At 47.2% G+C, this 22,098-nt stretch overlaps 1 protein-coding gene across 1 annotated transcript in view; it reads left to right on the forward strand.

The window, feature by feature from the left end:
* The first annotated feature begins 2,551 nt into the window (after positions 1-2,551).
* RNASET2 (ribonuclease T2) overlaps positions 2,552-22,098 on the forward strand; it is a 422,090-nt gene continuing 402,543 nt past the window's right edge. Inside the window, exon 1 of the mRNA XM_075339751.1 lies at positions 2,552-2,642. The gene's annotated coding sequence lies outside the window, so the exon portion shown is untranslated. The remainder of the gene's footprint in view (positions 2,643-22,098) is intronic.

Here is a 22,098-nt window from a genome sequence, read left to right on the forward strand (position 1 = left end):
CCCCCAAGCCGAGTGACAGCTGTCTCACTACAACCAATCACAGCCGCCGGTCGGCGGGTTTATATCATGCAGTAAAATAAATAACTAATTTTGAAAAAAACGATGTGCGGCTGATACCAGCCAAGGGAAAGCCACATGCCTGAAGGCTGGTATTCTCAGGATGGGGATCCCCACGTTATGGGGTGCCCCCCCAGCCTAAAAATATCAGCCAGCAGCTGCCTGGAATTGACGCATCCATTAGATGCAACAGTCCCGGGACTCTACCCGGCTGATCCCGCATTGCCCTGGCACGGTGACCATTAATCAAAAAGAGGAATACAAATTCTCCAAATATTAAGCAAAAACTCACAGACTAATGGCAGAAGATGTAAACTGCCCAAGGCCAAAAAGACTAATGCACTGCCAGGATGCAGCAAGACCTCCATTAAATGGAGACATCACAGGTGCAAGGAAGATGGTAAAATTGCACACTTGTGGCTTGCATAGGTCACTGTTCACACACGCAGGTTCACAGTATATGTTATGCAGCCTATTAGTTACGCCTCATCACAAAAGATGCAAGCGGGCTGCGCCAGTACTATATATGTGCACCATGCAGGGACAGTGAGTATAGTATGCAAGGCCTAACATAAACATATACTCACTGTCCCTGCATGGTGCACATATATAGTACTGGCGCAGCCCGCTTGCATCTATTGTGATGAGGTGTAACTAATAGGCTGCATACCAGATACTGTGAACCTGCGTGTGTGAACAGTGACCTATGCAAACCACAAGTGTGCAATTTTATCATCTTCCTTGCACCTGTAATGTCTCCATTTAATGGAGGTCTTGCTGCATCCTGGCAGTACATTAGTCTTTTTGGCCTTGGGCAGTTTACATCTTCTGCCATTAGTCTGTGAGTTTTTGCTTAATAAGGAGTTAATGGTAACCCATAGATGCCACTAAGTCCTAGGTTAATCAAGGCAGGTATCTATGAGACACTCCCCATGATTAATCTGTAAGTTAAAGAAAATAAACACATGCACCCAAAAAATCCTTTATTTGGAATAAAAGACAAAAAAACCCCTCTTTCACCACTTTATTAAACCCCAAGCACCTCTCCAGGTCCGACGTAATCCACACGAGGCCTCACGACCCTTTCAGCTCTGCTACATCGGAAGCTGACAGGAGCGACCACAGACCACGACCGCTCTCTGTCAGCTCCATGGAGCAACTAAAGTGAGTTGTGCTATCAGCAGTGACGTCACTCGGGTTACCCACGGCCACAGCTGGAGTCCTCCTCCTGTGACAGCAAGTTTCCAAAGTGACTGAAGTGATCAGCGGTGTCGTTACTCAAGTGATTTGCGGTCTCAGGTGGAGGACTGCAGCTGGCCACGGGTAACCTGAGTGACGGCACCGCTTAGTCACTCAGGGGTTTGCGGTCACTGGTTAGTCTTTCACATGTGGCCGCAAATCAGGCCGCGGCACACAGACTGAGCCGCGCGATGACAATGAAGACGGGTGAAGTTCATCCGATTTCATTCTGATCGTGCGGCTCTGTCTCGCAGCCAGCCATGCTCTATGGGTATGTAGCAGAGCCGAGTGGGACTGCAGTGTCAAAAATGCATCTAAGGCTATGTGCCCACGTTGCGTTCTGTCCCTGCAGAAATTTCTGCAGCGTTTTGAACAGCACACGTGCGCTTCAAATCACTGCAGAAACAGTCCTAATGAAAAGCAGATTTCATGTGCTCTGGATGCAGCCTCTCCCATAGACAGAGCGGGACCTGCATCCAAAGTGCATGAAAGAAGTGTGCCCACGTGTGCGTATTACATGGTTATGCTGCGTATTGCACTGCAGCGTAACTGAATGTGTCCTGCGTCCCCAGCACAATCTATGAAGATTGTGCATAATCCATGCCCACGTGGCATTTTAGAACACAGCGATTTGCATGCTGCCAAATCGCTGCGTTCTAAAAAGCAACATGTCACTCCTTTCGTGCGCTTTGCATGCTGTCTCCATTCTGTCTATAGGGAGAGGCAGCATCCAGAGCGCACGAATTCTGCAGTCACCAAAGTTTCAGAACGGAGCTATTCAGCTGCGCTCTGAAGCGGACATGCAGTGACTTTACGCTGCGGTGCACAACGCACACACATGGGCACATAGCCTGACATGTTGCTTTTTAGAACGCAGCGCTTCGGCAGCAGCCAAAGCGCTGCGCTCTAATACACCACGTGGGCATGGAATAGGCACAATCTTCATAGATTGTGCTGGGGACGCAGGACGCATGCAGTTACGCAGCGGTGCAGAAAGCAGCGTAACTGCATGAAAATACGCTACGTGGGCACATAGCCTAAAATTCATGCGTTTTGGATGCATTTTTTGTGTCAAACGCAGTGTCTATAGTTGTCCAATCTGCCAGATGGTGCATTTTTCTCTGCACTTGACAGAACGCAGCGTGCGCACAGCTCCGCCAACACTTGGCGTCCTGCACCTGCAGTCATTTCCTGCTGAACGCTGCTGTACTGAGCCGAGCCCCCACAAGGGGGCAGAAGAGCATTCACAGAGCTGCAGAAGAGGAAGTTGCCGGTGTTCAGGGAGGCGCCAGTACGACTTGTTCCAGAGCCGGTGTCGGAGAGCTGGTGTCCAGCGGGCAGCGACGGTAAGTAAAGGGCTATTTACGGTACGGTATGTCGGTCCAGTACGGTAATGCCAGCAATCACCAGTAAGGGGCTATGTCCAGTACAGTAAGCAGCATGTATGCTGGGAATCCCCCCTCCTGTGTCACCAGTAAGGGGCTATGTCCAGTACAGTAAGCAGCATGTATGCTGGGAATCCCCCCTCCTGTGTCACCAGTAAGGGGCTATGTCCAGTACAGTAAGCAGCATGTATGCTGGGAATCCCCCCTCCTGTGTCACCAGTAAGGGGCTATGTCCAGTACAGTAAGCAGCATGTATGCTGGGAATCCCCCCTCCTGTGTCACCAGTAAGGGGCTATGTCCAGTACAGTAAGCAGCATGTATGCTGGGAATCCCCCCTCCTGTGTCACCAGTAAGGGCCTATGTCCAGTACAGTAAGCAGCATGTATGCTGGGAATCCTCCCCTCCTGTGTCACCAGTAAGGGCCTATGTCCAGTACAGTAAGCAGCATGTATGCTGGGAATCCCCCCTCCTGTGTCACCAGTAAGGGCCTATGTCCAGTACAGTAAGCAGCATGTATGCTGGGAATCCCCCCTCCTGTGTCACCAGTAAGGGCCTATGTCCAGTACAGTAAGCAGCATGTATGCTGGGAATCCTCCCCTCCTGTGTCACCAGTAAGGGCCTATGTCCAGTACAGTAAGCAGCATGTATGCTGGGAATCCCCCCTCCTGTGTCACCAGTAAGGGCCTATGTCCAGTACAGTAAGCAGCATGTATGCTGGGAATCCCCCCTCCTGTGTCACCAGTAAGGGCTCATGTCCAGTACAGTAAGCAGCATGTATGCTGGGAATCCCCCCTCCTGTGTCACCAGTAAGGGGCTATGTCCAGTACAGTAAGCAGCATGTATGCTGGGAATCCCCCCTCCTGTGTCACCAGTAAGGGGCTATGTCCAGTACAGCAAGCAGCATGTATGCTGGGAATCCTCCCCTCCTGTGTCACCAGTAAGGGCCTATGTCCAGTACAGTAAGCAGCATGTATGCTGGGAATCCCCCCTCCTGTGTCACCAGTAAGGGGCTATGTCCAGTACAGTAAGCAGCATGTATGCTGGGAATCCCCCCTCCTGTGTCACCAGTAAGGGGCTATGTCCAGTACAGTAAGCAGCATGTATGCTGAGAATCCCCCCTCCTGTGTCACCAGTAAGGGGCTATGTCCAGTACAGTAAGCAGCATGTATGCTGGGAATCCCCCCTCCTGTGTCACCAGTAAGGGCCTATGTCCAGTACAGTAAGCAGCATGTATGCTGGGAATCCCCCCTCCTGTGTCACCAGTAAGGGGCTATGTCCAGTACAGTAAGCAGCATGTATGCTGGGAATCCCCCCTCCTGTGTCACCAGTAAGGGCTCATGTCCAGTACAGTAAGCAGCATGTATGCTGGGAATCCCCCCTCCTGTGTCACCAGTAAGGGGCTATGTCCAGTACAGTAAGCAGCATGTATGCTGGGAATCCCCCCTCCTGTGTCACCAGTAAGGGCTCATGTCCAGTACAGTAAGCAGCATGTATGCTGGGAATCCCCCCTCCTGTGTCACCAGTAAGGGGCTATGTCCAGTACAGTAAGCAGCATGTATGCCGGGAATCCTCCCCTCCTGTGTCACCAGTAAGGGCCTATGTCCAGTACAGTAAGCAGCATGTATGCTGGGAATCCCCCCTCCTGTGTCACCAGTAAGGGCCTATGTCCAGTACAGTAAGCAGCATGTATGCTGGGAATCCCCCCTCCTGTGTCACCAGTAAGGGGCTATGTCCAGTACAGTAAGCAGCATGTATGCCGGGAATCCTCCCCTCCTGTGTCACCAGTAAGGGCTCATGTCCAGTACAGTAAGCAGACGATGCTGAAGTTGGTTTCTTATTCGTCCAGTTTCTTATTCGGGGCTGAAGCTGGTTTCTTATTCGTCAGTTTCTTATTCGGCAATTTCGTTTTTTCAGTTTTTTATGCATTTAACAACAAAAATAACACATCACAATAATAAAATACAATGCACAGATGTGCCCTAATATAAATACACTCAAAATCAGCTGCAAAAAGTATAAAACTGGCAAAAAAATGGGCATCAAAGTGGGCACCAAAGTTTGTTAGTCAAAGGGTTAAATGGCTTTGGGCCACTGATCTAACACCAGAATTGCATATCTAGTGATGCCTCTAATCACACTGAAGTGACTCCAGCCTGGCCCAAAGGGGTTCTTGGCATCAGAACTGGCATCAAAGTGGGCACACAGCCAATTTTCACAGATTTGAATAAGTAACTGGTGTTTTTGAGGGGTTAAATGGCTTTGGGCCACTGATATCACACCACATTTACATACCTAGTGATGTCTCACATCAAATTCAGATCATTCCAGCCTGGCCCAAACAGGTTCTGGGCATCAGAACTGGCATCAAAGTGGGCACACAGCCAATTTTCACAGATTTGAACAAGTAACTGGTGTTTTTGAGAGATTAAATGGCTTTGGGCCACTGATCTCACCCAACATCTACATACCTAGTGATGCCTCACATCAAATTCAGATCATTCCAGCCTGGCCCAAACAGGTTCTGGGCATCAGAACTGGCATCAAAGTGGGCACACAGCCAATTTTCACAGATTTGAATAAGTAACTGGTGTTTTTGAGGGGTTAAATGGCATTGGGCCACTGATCTCACACCACATTTACATACCTAGTGATGCCTCACATCAAATTCAGATCATTCCAGCTTGGCCCAAACAGGTTCTGGGCATCAGAACTGGCATAAAAGTGGGCAAAACCCCAGTTTTCACAGATTTGAATAAGTAACTGGTGTTTTTGAGGGGTTAAATGGCTTTAAACCACTGATCTCACACCACATTTACATACCTAGTGATACCACACATCAAATTCAGATCACTCCAGCCTTGCCCAAACAGGTTATGGGCATCAGAACTGGCATCAAAGTGGGCAAAACCCCAGTTTTCACAGATTTGAATAAGTAACTGGTGTTTTTGAGGGGTTAAATGGCTTTGGGCCACTGATCTCACACTACATTTACATACCTAGTGATGCCACACATCAAATTCAGATCACTCCAGCCTGGCCCAAAGGGGTTCTGGGCATCAGAACTGGCATCAAAGTGAGCACACAGCCAATTTTCACAGATTTGAATAAGTAACTGGTGTTTTTGAGGGGTTAAATGGCTTTGGGCCACTGATATCACACCACATTTACATACCTAGTGATGTCTCACATCAAATTCAGATCATTCCAGCCTGGCCCAAACAGGTTCTGGGCATCAGAACTGGCATCAAAGTGGGCACACAGCCAATTTTCACAGATTTGAACAAGTAACTGGTGTTTTTGAGAGATTAAATGGCTTTGGGCCACTGATCTCACCCAACATCTACATACCTAGTGATGCCTCACATCAAATTCAGATCATTCCAGCCTGGCCCAAACAGGTTCTGGGCATCAGAACTGGCATCAAAGTGGGCACACAGCCAATTTTCACAGATTTGAATAAGTAACTGGTGTTTTTGAGGGGTTAAATGGCATTGGGCCACTGATCTCACACCACATTTACATACCTAGTGATGCCTCACATCAAATTCAGATCATTCCAGCTTGGCCCAAACAGGTTCTGGGCATCAGAACTGGCATAAAAGTGGGCAAAACCCCAGTTTTCACAGATTTGAATAAGTAACTGGTGTTTTTGAGGGGTTAAATGGCTTTAAACCACTGATCTCACACCACATTTACATACCTAGTGATGCCAAACATCAAATTCACATCACTATAGCCTGGCCCAAACAGGCTGGAGTGATCTGAATTTGATGTGTGGCATCACTAGGTATGTAAATGTGGTGTTAGATAAGTGGCTTAAAGCCATTTAACCCCTCAAAAACACCAGTTACTTATTCAAATCTGTGAAAACTGGCCATTTGCCCACTTTGATGCCAGTTCTGATGCCCAGAACCTGTTTGGGCCAGGCTGGAGTGATCTGAATTTGATGTGTGGCATCACTAGGTATGTAAATGTGGTGTTAGATCAGTGGCTTAAAGCCATTTAACCCCTCAAAAACACCAGTTACTTATTCAAATCTGTGAAAACTGGCCATTTGCCCACTTTGATGCCAGTTCTGATGCCCAGAACCTGTTTGGGCCAGGCTGGAGTGATCTGAATTTGATGTGTGGCATCACTAGGTATGTAAATGTGGTGTGAGATCAGTGGCCCAAATCCATTTAACCCCTCAAAAACACTAGTTACTTATTCAAATCTGTGAAAACTTGTGTTTTGCCTATTTTGATGCCAGTTCTGATGCCCAGAACCTGTTTTAGCCAGGCTGGAGTGATCTGAATTTGATGTGTGGCATATCTAGGTATGTATTTGTGGTGTGTGATCAGTGGCCCAAAGCCATTTAACCCCTCAAAAACACCAGTTACTTATTCAAATCTGTGAAAACTGGGGTTTTGCCCACTTTGATGCCAGTTCTCATGCCCAGAACCTGTTTGACCCAGGCTGGAGTGATCTGAATTTGATGTGTGGCATCACTAGGTATGCAAATGGGGTGTGAGATCAGTGGCCCAAATCCATTTAACCCCTCAAAAACACTAGTTACTTATTCAAATCTGTGAAAAATTGGGTTTTGCCTACTTTGATGCCAGTTCTGATGCCCAGAGCCTGTTTGGGCCAGGCTGGAGTGATCTGATATTGATGTGCGGCATCACTAGGTATGTAAATGTGGTGTGAGATCAGTGGCCCAAAGGCAATTAACCCCTCAAAAACACCAGTTACTTATTCAAATCTGTGAAAACTGGAGTTTTGCCCACTTTGATGCCAGTTCTGATGCCCAGAACCTAATTGGGCCAGGCTAGAGGGATCTGAATTTGATGTGTGGCATCACTAGTTATGTAAATGTGGTGTTAGATCAGTGGCTTAAAGCCATTTAACCCCTCAAAAACACCAGTTACTTATTCAAATCTATAAAACTAGGGTTTTGCCCACTTTGCCAGTTCTGATGCCCAGAACCTGTTTGGTCCAGGCTGTAGTGATCTGAATTTGATTTGTGGCATCACTAGGTATGAAAATGTTTTGTGAGATCAGTGGCCCAAAGCCATTTAACCCCTCAAAAACACCAGTTACTTATTCAAATCTGTAAAACTGGGGTTTTGCCCACTTTGATGCCAGTTCTGATGCCCAGAACCTGTTTGGGCCAGGCTGGAGTGATCTGAATTTGATGTTTGGAATCATTAGGTATGTAAATGTGGTGTGGGATCAGTGGCCCAAAGCCATTTAATCCCTCAAAAACACCAGTTACTTATTCAAATCTGTAAAAACTGGGGTTTTGCCCACTTTGATGCCAGTTCTGATGCCCAGAACCTGTTTGGGCCAGGCTGGAGTTATCAGAATTTGATGTGAGGCGTCACTAGGTATGTAAATGTGGTGTGAGATCAATGGCCCAAAGCCATTTAATCCCTCAAAAACACCAGTTACTTATTCAAATCTGTGAAAACTGGGGTTTTGCCCACTTTGATGCCAGTTCTGATGCCCAGAACCTGTTTGGGCCATGCTGGAGTGATCTGAATTTGATTTGTGGCATCACTAGGTATGTAAATATTTTGTGAGATCAGTGGCAAAAAGCCATTTAACCCCTCAAAAACACCAGTTACTTATTCAAATCTGTAAAACTGGGGTTTTGCCCACTTTGATGCCAGTTCTGATGCCGAGAACCTGTTTGGGCCAGGCTGGAGTGATCTGAATTTGATTTGTGGCATCATTAGGTATGTAAATGTTTTGTGAGATCAGTGGCCCAAAGCCATTTAATCCCTCAATCACCAGTTACTTATTCAAATCTGTGAAAATTGGCTGTGTGCCCACTTTGATGCCAGTTCTGATGCCCAGAACCCCTTTGGGCCAGGCTGGAGTGATCTGAATTTGATGTGTGGCATCACTAGATATGTAAATGTGGTGTGAGATCAGTGGCTTAAAGCCATTTAACCCCTCAAAAACACCAGTTACTTATTCAAATCTGTGAAAACTGGGGTTTTGCCCACTTTGATGCCAGTTCTGATGCCCAGAACCCCTTTGGGCCAGGCTGGAGTGATCTGAATTTGATGTGTGGCATCACTGGGTATGTAAATGTGGTGTGAGATCAGTGGCCCAAAGCCATTTAACCCCTCAAAAACACCAGTTACTTATTCAAGTCTGTGAAAATTGGCTGCGTGCCCACTTTGCCAGTTCTGATGCCCAGAACCTGTTTGGGCCAGGCTGGAGTGATCTGAATTTGATGTTTGGCATCACTAGGTATGTAAATGTGGTGTGAGATCAGTGGCCCAAAGCCAATTAACCCCTCAAAAACACCAGTTACTTATTCAAATCTGTGAAAATTGGCTGTGTGCCCACTTTGCCAGTTCTGATGCCCAGAACCTGTTTGGGCCAGGCTGGAGTGATCTGAATTTGATGTGCGGCATCACTGGGTATGTAAATGTGGTGTGAGATCAGTGGCCCAAAGCCATTTAACCCCTCAAAAACATCAGTTACTTATTCAAATCTGTAAAACTGGGGTTTTGCCCACTTTGATGCCAGTTCTGATGCCCAGAACCTGTTTGGGCCAAGCTGGAGTGATCTGAATTTGATGTGTGGCATCACTAGGTATGTAAATTTAGTGTGAGATCAGTGGGCCAAAGCCATTTAACCCCTCAAAAACATCAGTTACTTATTCAAATCTGTGAAAACTGGGTTTTTGCCCACTTTGATGCCAGTTCTGATGCTCAGAACCCCTTTAGGCCAGGCTGGAGTGATCTGAATTTGATGTGTGGCATCACTAGGTATGTAAATGTGGTGTGAGATCAGTGGCCCAAAGCCATTTAATCCCTCAAAAACACCAGTTACTTATTCAAATCTGTGAAAATTGGCTGTGTGCCCACTTTGATGCCAGTTCTGATGCCCATAACCTGTTTGGGCCAGGCTGGAATGATCTGAATTTGATGTGTGGAATCACTAGGTATGTAAATGTGGTGTGAGATCAGTGGCCCAAAGCCATTTAACACCTCAAAAACACCAGTTACTTATTCAAATCTGTGAAAACTGGGGTTTTGCCCACTTTGATGCCAGTTCTGATGCCCAGAACCTGTTTGGGCCAGGCTGGAGTGATCTGAATTTGATTTGTGGCATCACTAGGTATGTAAATGTTTTGTGAGATCAGTGGCCCAAAGCCATTTAACCCCTCAAAAACACCAGTTACTTATTGAAATCTGTGAAAATTGGCTGTGTGCCCACTTTGATGCCAGTTCTGATGCCCAGAACTCCTTTGGGCCAGGCTGGAGTGATCTGAATTTGATGTGTGGCATCACTAGGTATGTAAATGTAGTGTGAGATCAGTGGCCCAAAGCCATTTAATCCCTCAAAAACACCAGTTACTTATTCAAATCTGTGAAAATTGGCTGTGTGCCCACTTTGATGTCAGTTCTGATGCCCAGAACTAGAGATGAGCGAACCGGTCCCGGTTCGGCTCGAGGTCGGTTCGCCGAACGGAGGTCCCGTTCGAGTTCGGCTCGTCGAACGTTCGACGAACTGAACTCGAACTGCATAGGAAACAATGGCAGGCAATCACAAACACATAAAAACACCTAGAAAACACCCTCAAAGGTGTCCAAAAGGTGACAAACAACTCACAACACAACACAAACACATGGGAAAGTGACAAGGACATATACTCATGTGAAAACAAAACAGCTGGACAAGGAAAAAGAGGAGGACACACAGATATATGAGTATATGCAAGGAAACATTGATTCCATTATTGTGCAACTTGAGCCCTGCTCATTTTAGGCTTCCAATCTTGATAAATTGCCTGAGCTCGCCACGTACGCCTTGGGGATCTTGTCGTGTCCTGCAGCCAGCGTTCTCTCGGAACCTTTCTTCAGTGCTGCTGGGGGTCTGCTGGCAGATAAGCACACGTGTCTGTCCACTGACAATGTGGACATGGCTCTCAGAGGACTTTTCTTCCCCTGGGTCAGCCAGGGGAGGTGAAAGGCACGCGTATTTTTGAGAGTGCTTCATGCAAAGCATCTTTTTCATCTTGAAAATTGGGTCAATTGATGCCAGTCAAGTGGGGTGTGTGGGGCCCAATTAGTGGCAACGAGAGAGACTGTGGTTGGAGTCCCCTCGCTGTGTTTCTAAAAGAACCAAGATGAACAAGTCATGGCTCTCAGAGGACTTTTCTTCCCCTGGGTCAGCCAGGGGACGGGAAAGGCACGTGTATTTTTGAGAGTGCTTCATGCAAAGCATCTTTTTCTTTTTCAAAAGGGGGCTCAACCGATGCCAGTCAAGTGGGGTGTGTGTGGCCCAGTTAGTGGAAACGAGGGAGACTGTGGTTGGAGTCCCCTCGCTGTGTTTCTAAAAGAACCAAGATGAACAAGTCATGGCTCTCAGAGGACTTTTCTTCCCCTGGGTCAGCCAGGGGACGGGAAAGGCACGCGTATTTTTGAGAGTGCTTCATGCAAAGCATCTTTTTCTTTTTCAAAAGGGGGCTCAACCGATGCCAGTCAAGTGGGGTGTGTGTGGCCCAGTTAGTGGAAACGAGGGAGACTGTGGTTGGAGTCCCCTCGCTGTGTTTTACATGCTTTTAGAAGGGCATGACATGGCTTAGAGGTTGACTTTCAGCATCTGGAAACTGTTGGCTACCAAAATGCTGCCTTTCCAACCTTTTTAACCGAGGATTTTCGAGACCTTATGCCCATCGCAGTGCCCCAAGAGCCGATGCCCAGGCGCCACTCCTTCTCCAACAAAGGCGTGCACGCGCTACACCAGCATGTCGCACTAAACATCACTGATTCCTTGAGAAACTCTGTGTGACAGGGTGCATTTCACCACAGATAATTGGCCCAGTAAGCATGGACAGAGGCGTTACATGTCGCTGACTGGGCAATGGGTTACTGTGGGGAGAGATGGAGAAGGGTCTGCTGTACAAGTCTTGCCGTCCCCACGAGTTGTTTCAATCCTTCTTCTGTATGTAGAACTTAATACACTGCTTCTGCCTCTTCAACCTCGTGTGGGTCCTCCACCTTGGCGCAAACCCTGTGTGGTCAGGCCACCCTTCCTTGTAACTGCGCACAAGGACTACCACACACCTCCTTACTATGCTGGCAGCAGAGCTCAATGCCATCAGGCGGTCAAAGGTTTACTTTGAAATGTATGGGAAATGTGAGTCACACCGCTGAGAAGTTGTGGACGGTTAGCTCTGGAGACCGAGTTTCATCAATGGTTGTCTCCACTCAACCAGCAGCCAGGGAAGGCCGGGTGCGACAATGATGCAAACATGGGTGCGGCCCTTCGCTGTGACAATGTGACACACGTGCCTTGTGTGGTTCACGTGTTGAACCTGGTTGTCCAGCAGTTTTTAAAGCACTATCCTGGCCCACATGGCCTTCTGCAGAGAGCACGGTGTAACGCCTTCCTTGATCCACACACTCAGATGGGCTGTAAATGATAGGCTAGAGGGAAGCCACTCACCAAGCAGGACCCCTAGAACCCTGAAACCCTTTAACCCCTATACAGGGATTAGGAAATACACAGGGCCCAAGGTGATTAATACCTGTGGAAGGCTGCAGTTCCAGAGAATAGTAGTCAGGCAGGGTCAAAACATTAATTGAGGAACAGGAACAGAATGGGACGGCCAGGACTTAATCAGAAAACAAGCAGAGGTGAAATGCGGATCGGCCAACAAGGTACATAAACAGCAAGCAGGAAAAGTAGTCAGGTAACAAGCACACAAAATCATAAAACTGAACTGGGGGTAAAAGCAGAGCTATGTCTGGCAGTGGGCTGCAGACAGGATGGGCATAAAAAAGGGTGTGGTGTCTTCCCATTGGTTGTAGCTGAATGATGGTATTTCATCTGTGAGATACCCACCAGCTACATTCAGCCAGAGATTCTGCATCTGTCAAGGTAATGCAGCCCAGTGGGTGAGCATAACCTGCGTCCACCTGCGCCGCTGGCATCGACTCCTCTCCCATCATCAGCACTATTCATGAAAGGAACACGTTGTCACCTGGCGACCGGAGTACAAATTGACGGAGCGGACTCCGTTGGTGACCTAACAGCCGTGTGCGGCAATGATGCAAACCTGGCTGCGGGCCATCGTCAGGGCAATGTGACACACGTGCCTTGTATGGCTCACGTGTTGAACCTAATTCTCTAGCAATTTTTAAAACACCATCACGGCCTACATGGCCTTGTGCAGCGGGCACGCTCGCTATGTGCTCACTTCCATCGTGCGCACACAGCAGCTCAACAACTTTCGTCGCTACAGAAGTCTTTAGGTCTGGTGGTTAAACGCCTGAAATGCGATGTGCCCACACGTATGAATTTTAATCTGCACATGTTGCAGCGTTTGTGGCAGCACCGCCGAACCCTGCTGCAATACGTTATGACATATAGCCTGGGATAACTTGATCCAGAGGTGGTGCAGATCACGCTGCTGGAGTGGTGTCAGATCAAGGACCTATGCACCCTGCTACATAGTTTACAAATGTCGACGAAGATGTTTAGCACTGGCAATGTCATTCTCAGCGTGACAATTCTGGTCATCTACATGATGGAGCACACTGTAATTATTATTCGGAGTCAGGTGTTGGGACAAGAGGAAGGGGAGGAAGTACAGGAGGAGTCATATGCGGAAGGGATAACAAGATCTACGAGGTCCAGATGGTCAGCGGCACCTATGCGGCAGTCATGGTGAGGGAGAGGGATTAACAAGGGCGCATAGTATCAGCAAAAAGTGTTGAGGAAGGTGCAGGAGCCCATGAAGAAATGGAGGACGAACTGGCGATGGGCATGGAAGACTCAGCAGATGAGTGAGAGCTTGCTCACATTTCGGTTGTGCGAGGTTGTGGGGAGAGGGCAGAGGAAGGAGGCACGATTCTCACCTCTCTGCCACCAACACACGAAGGACTTGGTCCTCCTGGATGCAGAAGACACATGAGTGCCTTCTTGCTGCACTACCTACAACATGACCCTCGGATTGTACGAATTCAAAGTAATCCAGAATACTGGGTTGCCACACTGTTAGATCCCCGGTACAAGACAAAATTTGGCGAAATAATTCCTACCATAGAAATGGACGCACGCATACAGGAGTATCTGCAGAATGTGGTACGCAATCTTAGATCTGCTTTTCCACTAAACACCAGTGCTGCACAGAGTGAATCTCAACGCTTTGTCATGGATAGGAGGAAATCGTCTTTTACTTGTCCACATCTGAGGGACCGAGGGCTGGCTGCTGTGCTGAGATGGCATTGAGTACGGTGTCCCTGCAGAGTTGCACTTTTGGTCATATACCAAAATGAGTTGAAAAAGGACAGATGCTGGTGGAAAGGGGAACAGGTGTGTTGGAAAGGGGAAAAAAGTTTTGGTCCGTGGATTTGGTGGTTAAGCAACAGTAACATTTGCTGAAGAAACACCATCTGTTACGGTGGGACTGGCAGATTTGGATAAGGTGGTATATACTATGTTACCGCTATATAACGAAAATTAATAAGAAAAGAAAGAGAAAGGTATATATCCCCATCAGCAGTCAGTGTGCACCGTGCTCCCAGTTGGAAAAGGAGAGGTTGGCAACTGGAAGGTTTGGTGGAGGATACAGAGCTGTGTGGCTATGAAACTAATAGTAGCATGAACCGAGTTAGACGCCATTCGGATCTGGAGACTGGGAGCCCTGTTAGCGTCACAGGGTCCACATGCCCACCCAGCCCAGGAACTCCCTGTTAACAACACAGGGGCCATTGAGTACGCTGACCGTGTGCGTAGGGGCACACCTGTGGACAGCAGGCGCATCAGCAGCAGCAGGCCTGTTAATGCCACTGGGCTGCACAAGCAGGACTGGTAGGACAGGAGCTGGTCTTAACCGTTCTGCGTTACCAACTGTGGTGGTGGCCTGCATCGACACCCTATCCCTGCCTACCTCTGGCCTAAAGCCGCAATGGGTTCAACACATGGAGGTGTGCTCTTTCGGAGCATAATAGAAGACTGCGCACCTCCTTGTTGGCTCCAGCCCCTTTTATAACCTGGGTCCGCCCCAAACCAGGGTGGACCACAATGCACCTCCTGGAGACAAAAGTAGAGTGACACGTCATGAGTGGCATAACTAGCGTCCTATTTGGAACCGCAACTTCAATGATGACCTCATGGCTGCCATGACCCAAACACCTCACCAGTCATCGTCTGACCATCAATAATGCGGTGACAAGTCATAGGGGTGGGCCTCTGCAAGCCATTTGGGAGGACACCTGATGCCCTGTGGTCTATATGGGACCCCCACATCAGGGGCAGGGCCAAAGAGTTCATTACCGGACCTAGTCTCTGATGCAGTAAGTGCCTGAGCATGCTCAGTAGCATGAAATACAGTCTCTGAAAAAAGACTATCAGCTTTAGCATGGTGTCTAGGCACAAAACAGGACTTAGACCCGGCACGGAATGCAAGCACCTGTGCAAAGAGGCTTTTCACACTTAGTGTGGGAGCATGCGCTGTATCCCGAAATGAAGACTTAGCGTCAGGAATGGCACAGTCAGGCTGAGCATACTCACTAGGCGAAACACTGTAATTAGGCTGCAGCTGGGGTAAATTGGCACACGCATGCGCACTAGCTGCCTCTCCACACTTAGACGTGGAGGAGAAATTGCTCTTGGAGATGCTGTCTATGAACAGAAGGAAAAGCTAAAGGAATCCTGACTTTCTATACCTCCGAATTATCAAATGCAGCAATGAATTCCCTGAGTTTGCTATAACATTAGCGTAGCAAAATGTGCATGAGGGTGTCATGTAGAGGTGCTATAAATAGCTTAGCACCAGTGGGGCACTAATGGAATACAACAGCCAGTTCTATGATGCCACTAAAAGGCAGTATTTTTTGCTATCATTATAGCTTATTAAAAACAGAGCAGGAGGGTGTCATGCAGAGGTGCTAGAAATAGCTTGGCACCAGTGGGGCACTAATGGAATACAACAGCCAGTTCTATGATGCCACTAAAAGGCAGTATTTTTTGCTATCATTATAGCTTATTAAAAACAGAGCAGGAGGGTGTCATGCAGAGGTGCTAGAAATAGCTTGGCACCAGTGGGGCACTAATGGAATACAACAGCCAGTTCTATGATGCCACTAAATGGCAGTATTTTTTGCTATCATTATAGCTTATTAAAAACAGAGCAGGAGGGTGTCATGCAGAGGTGCTAGAAATAGCTTGGCACCAGTGGGGCACTAATGGAATACAACAGCCAGTTCTATGATGCCACTAAATGGCAGTATTTTTTGCTATCATTATAGCTCATTAAAAACAGAGCAGGAGGGTGTCATGCAGAGGTGCTGAACATAGATTTGCACCAGTGGGGCACTAATGGAGTACAACAGCCACTTCTTGTATGCCACTAGGTACACGGAGTGATTGCTAGTATAATGGCTTAGTAACAATGAGTTTGAGTGTGCAATGCAGGCAGACGTGCTGCAAATATCTTTGCAATAGTGTGACTAGACAAAAGTACAATAGCCACGTTTAGGATGCCACTAGGTACACTGACTGTTTGCTAGCATAATGGCTTAGTTAAAAAGAGTTGGAGTGTGCAATGCAGGAAGACCTGCTGCAAATATCTTTCCACTAGTTTGACTACACAAAAGTACAATAGCCACGTTTAGGATGCCACTAGGTACACTGACTGTTTGCTAGCATAATGGCTTAGTTAAAAAGAGTTGGAGTGTGCAATGCAGGAAGACCTGCTGCAAATATCTTTCCACTAGTTTGACTACACAAAAGTACAATAGCCACGTTTAGGATGCCACTAGGTACACTGACTGTTTGCTAGCATAATGGCTTAGTTAAAAAGAGTTGGAGTGTGCAATGCAGGCAGACGTGCTGCAAATATCTTTGCAATAGTGTGACTAGACAAAAGTACAATAGCCACGTTTAGGATGCCACTAGGTACACTGACTGTTTGCTAGCATAATGGCTTAGTTAAAAAGAGTTGGAGTGTGCAATGCAGGCAGACATGCTGCAAATATCTTTCCACTAGTTTGACTACACAAAAGTACAATAGCCACGTTTAGGATGCCACTAGGTACACTGACTGTTTGCTAGTATAATGGCTTAGTTAAAAAGAGTTTGAGTGTGCAATGCAGGCAGACATGCTGCAAATATCTTTGCAATAGTGTGACTAGACAAAAGTACAATAGTGTCAGGTTTCCAGGTTTTCCAGTTCTCTTTTGAATGAGCTTGCCCTCAGTTAACATGGAGTTTAAGGTTCTGTTGCCCTACTTCCTGTCCAGCTGCTTAAAAGGCCGCCTCTCAGCCCAGTCCAGTGCCTGAGTATACTGCTTGCTGTGTGCTCCTGCTTTGCTGCTGCTAATCCTGATTGCTTTTGGATCCTCCTAAAGACTACCGACCGACCGCCTCTGGACCTTACCCGGTTTCTCAAGCTGTGCCCGGATTCCGTCTGCCATCTTCGGTCAGCACTCTGCCTGGTTCTCTCTGGTTCGTAACCACTCTGGACAATCATCCCGTACGGACACTCCTGGACTTTTACCGCTTGCCCCTTGTGTCCCGGCTGCTGCGCATTTAGGCCTTCCGGGGTGATTGCCGGACAGTCCCTGTATAGGGGTTCGCTCTGGTGGTCTCCCTGGGGGAGTCCGGTGCGTGGCCCCGGGAATTCCCTCCGCTCCGTTTCGGGAAGGTATTTTGTGTATTTGTACTGCTGTGTTTGTTCCGTTGTTATCTACCGTGGTTACAGATTATAAAACATCTTGTATCAAAAACTCGTCTCTGCTGATCATTGCCCTACGCTATCGAAATCCTCAGAACATATAATAAGTATTACAAATAGCCACGTTTAGGATGCCACTAGGTACACTGACTGTTTGCTAGCATAATGGCTTAGTTAAAAAGAGTTGGAGTGTGCAATGCAGGCAGGCATGCTGCAAATATCTTTCCACTAGTTTGACTACACAAAAGTACAATAGCCACGTTTAGGATGCCACTAGGTTGTGAGGTATCAACCGGCTGTATTACAAAGGGCCGGTATGTTTTGCAGAAGCGTGGGTGCTCTGCAATGTGAAGCTGGCTGGGACCTGTGGTTCCACAGGATTGCATTACATGCAGAGCCATGGAAGGGTGTGTAATGCTGATTACACACTCCTTACCACCTGTGGGTGTGGCTCCAGGAGTTAAAGCAATCCTGTCTCTGAACCTGGGGGAAGTGTGTCTAGGGCAGTCTAGAGAGAGACTGGCTCTAGATGTCCAGTGTGTGGACTGGAAACAAGTGAGAGCAGAGCCGGGAGCTTTGGGTGTTTCAGCCTGCATGGAGGCTGATCACAAGGCTCTGATATTGAGTCTGAGGTGAGTGCGGCCAGGCCAGGGCTGTAGGGCCGAATCTCTCCTGGAGGAGAGACAGACAGGGGTCTGCAGAGGGCCCTGGGTCCTGGAAGGAACCTTGGCTAGAGTTGTACGCTGGCAGGAGCCAGAGAGTGGGGAAGTTGCTAAACTTCTATTATGGACTTATTGTTTATGTTTGAGGGCAGTTTATGCTGAGTGTTTTTAATAAACTGCCAGAATTTCTATGAAGAGACTGTGTACGTGTGTTGCTGAAGCTACCTCACACCGCTGCAAGCGAGTGAAACCCCCACGTTGCAGGGCGCAACGTTACAAGGTACACTGACTGTTTGCTAGTATAATGGCTTAGTTAAAAAGGGTTTGAGTGTGCAATGCAGGCAGACATGCTGCAAATATCTTTCCACTAGTTTGACTACACAAAAGTACAATAGCCACGTTTAGGATGCCACTAGGTACACTGACTGTTTGCTAGCATAATGGCTTAGTTAAAAAGAGTTGGAGTGTGCAATGCAGGCAGACATGCTGCAAATATCTTTCCACTAGTTTGACTACACAAAAGTTCAATAGCCACGTTTAGGATGCCACTAGGTACACTGAGTGTTTGCTAGTATAATGGCTTAGTTAAAAAGAGTTTGAGTGTGCAGAGGACAGGAGGGTACAGTGCCAGGATGTGGGGCTCTGGGTAGAGGAATGGAAGCCTGCCTTTCTATTCCCTCCTAATGTTGAAATGCAGCGACGAAATCCCTGACCTTGGCTACACAGACGCTGTCGCTGTTTTCAGGACCTGTCACCTATGGCTCTTACCCTACCGGTTTGAGCCCTTAAAAGGACTGATAGAAAGTGCTCTCCCTAAGCTGTCCAGCGCTGTGTATGGAGCGCATACAGCTGTATCAGCGATAGGACTCAGGACGGAGCTGCGACAGTGATGTCTGACACCAAAGACGCAGAAGAGATAATGGCGTCCTGGAGGAAAATGTCCGGTTTTATAATGCAGGGACATGTGACATGGACATCCTATCACACATGCCGTTGCTTCTCTGGCTAAAAGTCCACTTAGCTGTGTGTGTGTCTGGGATTGGCTGACATGCTGGCCCGCCCCACAAGACGCGCGCGCTTAGGGAAGGAAGACAAGGAAAAAAAAAAAAAAATGGCGATCGCCATTATAGAAACAGCAGTGATCTGAAGGCGCTGTTCCCGCACACTATGCACTGAAATGTCATAATAGTGTGAGTCACAGAGTGACTTACACTATTACAGCGGAAAGCCAGCTAGGAATTAGCTGTTTTTTTGCTGCTAGAACCGTTCTTGAACGTTTCTAGAACTATCGAGCTTTTGCAAAAAGCTCGAGTTCTAGTTCGATCTAGAACAGGCCCCAAAATCACTCGAGCCTAGAACTGGAGAACCTCGAACCGCGAACCGCGCTCAACTCTACCCAGAACCCCTTTGGGCCAGGCTGGAGTGATCTGTATTTGATGTGTGGCATCACTAGATATGTAAATGTGGTGTGAGATCAGTGGCCCAAAGCCATTTAACCCCTCAAAAACACCAGTTACTTATTCAAATCTGTGAAAACTGGGGTTTTGCCCACTTTGATGCCAGTTCTGATGCCCAGAACCTGTTTGGGCCAGGCTGGAGTGATCTAAATTTGATGTTTGGCATCACTAGGTATGTAAATTTGGTGTGAGATCAGTGGCCCAAAGCCATTTAATCCCTCAAAAACACCAGTTACTTATTCAAATCTGTAAAAACTGGGGTTTTGCCCACTTTGATGCCAGTTATGATGCCCAGAACCTGTTTGGGCCAGGCTGGAGTGATCTGAATTTGATGTGTGGCATCACTAGGCATGTAAATGTGGTGTGAGATCAGTGGCCCAAAGCCATTTAACCCCTCAAAAACACCAGTTACTTATTCAAATCTGTGAAAATTGGCTGTGTGCCCACTTTGATGCCAGTTCTGATGCCCAGAACCTGTTTGGGCCAGGCTGGAGTGATCTGAATTTGATGTTTGGCATCACTAGGTATGTAAATGTGGTGTGAGATCAGTGGCCCAACGCCATTAAACCTCTCAAAAACACCAGTTACTTATTCAAATCTGTGAAAACTGGGGTTTTGCCCACTTTGATGCCAGTTCTGATGCCCAGAACCTGTTTGGGCCAGGCTGGAGTGATCTAAATTTGATGTTTGGCATCACTAGGTATGTAAATTTGGTGTGAGATCAGTGGCCCAAAGCCATTAAACCTCTCAAAAACACCAGTTACTTATTCAAATCTGTGAAAACTGGGGTTTTGCCCACTTTGATGCCAGTTCTGATGCGCAGAACCTGTTTGGGCCAGGCTGGAGTGATCAGAATTTGATGTGAGGCATCACTAGGTATGTAAATGTAGTGTGAAATCAGTGGCCCAAAGCCATTTAACCCCTCAAAAACACCAGTTACTTATTCAAATCTGTAAAACTGGGGTTTTGTCCACTTTGATGCCAGTTCTGATGCCCAGAACCTGTTTGGGCCAGGCTGGAGTGATCTGAATTTGATGTTTGGCATCACTAGGTATGTAAATGTGGTGTGAGATCAGTGGCCCAACGCCATTAAACCTCTCAAAAACACCAGTTACTTATTCAAATCTGTGAAAACTGGGGTTTTGCCCACTTTGATGCCAGTTCTGATGCCCAGAACCTGTTTGGGCCAGGCTGGAGTGATCTAAATTTGATGTTTGGCATCACTAGGTATGTAAATTTGGTGTGAGATCAGTGGCCCAAAGCCATTAAACCTCTCAAAAACACCAGTTACTTATTCAAATCTGTGAAAACTGGGGTTTTGCCCACTTTGATGCCAGTTCTGATGCGCAGAACCTGTTTGGGCCAGGCTGGAGTGATCAGAATTTGATGTGAGGCATCACTAGGTATGTAAATGTAGTGTGAAATCAGTGGCCCAAAGCCATTTAACCCCTCAAAAACACCAGTTACTTATTCAAATCTGTAAAACTGGGGTTTTGTCCACTTTGATGCCAGTTCTGATGCCCAGAACTTCTTTGGGCCAGGCTGGAGTGATCTGAATTTGATGTGTGGCATCACTAGGTATGTAAATGTAGTGTGAGATCAGTGGCCCAATTTAACCCCTCAAAAACACCAGTTACTTATTCAAATCTGTGAAAATTGGCTGTGTGCCCACTTTGATGCCAGTTCTGATGCCCAGAACCTGTTTGGCTCAGGCTGGAGTGATCTGAATTTGATGTGTGGCATCACTAGGTATGTAAATGTGGTGTGAGATCAGTGGCCCAAAGCCATTTAACCCATCAAAAACACCAGTTACTTATTCAAATCTTTAAAACTGGGGTTTTGCCCACTTTGCCAGTTCTGATGCCCAGAACCTGTTTGGGCCAGGCTGGAGTGATCTGAATTAGATGTGTGGCATCACTAGGTATGTAAATGTGGTGTGAGATCAGTGGCCCAAAGCCATTTAACCCTTCAAAAACACGAGTTACTTATTCAAATCTGTAAAACTGGGGTTTTGCCCACTTTGATGCCAGTTCTGATGCCCAGAACCTGTTTGGGCCAGGCTGGAGTGATCTGAATTTGATGTTTGGCATCACTAGGTATGTAAATGTGGTGTGAGATCAGTGGCCCAAAGCCATTTTATCCCTCAAAAACACCAGTTACTTATTCAAATCTGTGAAAACTGGGGTTTTGCCCACTTTGATGCCAGTTCTGATGCCCAGAACCTGATTGGGCCATGCTGGAATGATCTGAATTTGATGTGAGGCATCACTAGGTATGTAAATGTGGTGTGAGATCAGTGGCCCAAAGCCATTTAACCCCTCAAAAACACCAGTTAGGCTGGTTTCACACTACGTTTATTTAACATCCGTCCATAACGTTTTTTTAACGCAGAAACGAATCCAGTGCAAATGTGTTTTCATCTCAATGCATTTGCAATGGACTCACGTTAACATGCGTTCACCTGCGTTTGCGTGCGTTATAGTGAGGATCCAGGAACTTGCAGTTTTTTAACATCTTTCAAAAACGCTACTTGTAGCGTTTTTGAGCTGCGTCCAACTTCTGCAAATTGCTGGATCCTGACTAAACAGCACGCAAACGCAGGTGAACGCTGG

This window comes from Anomaloglossus baeobatrachus, chromosome 3 (assembly GCF_048569485.1).
Source record: "Anomaloglossus baeobatrachus isolate aAnoBae1 chromosome 3, aAnoBae1.hap1, whole genome shotgun sequence".
Classification (NCBI taxonomy): domain Eukaryota; kingdom Metazoa; phylum Chordata; class Amphibia; order Anura; family Aromobatidae; genus Anomaloglossus; species Anomaloglossus baeobatrachus.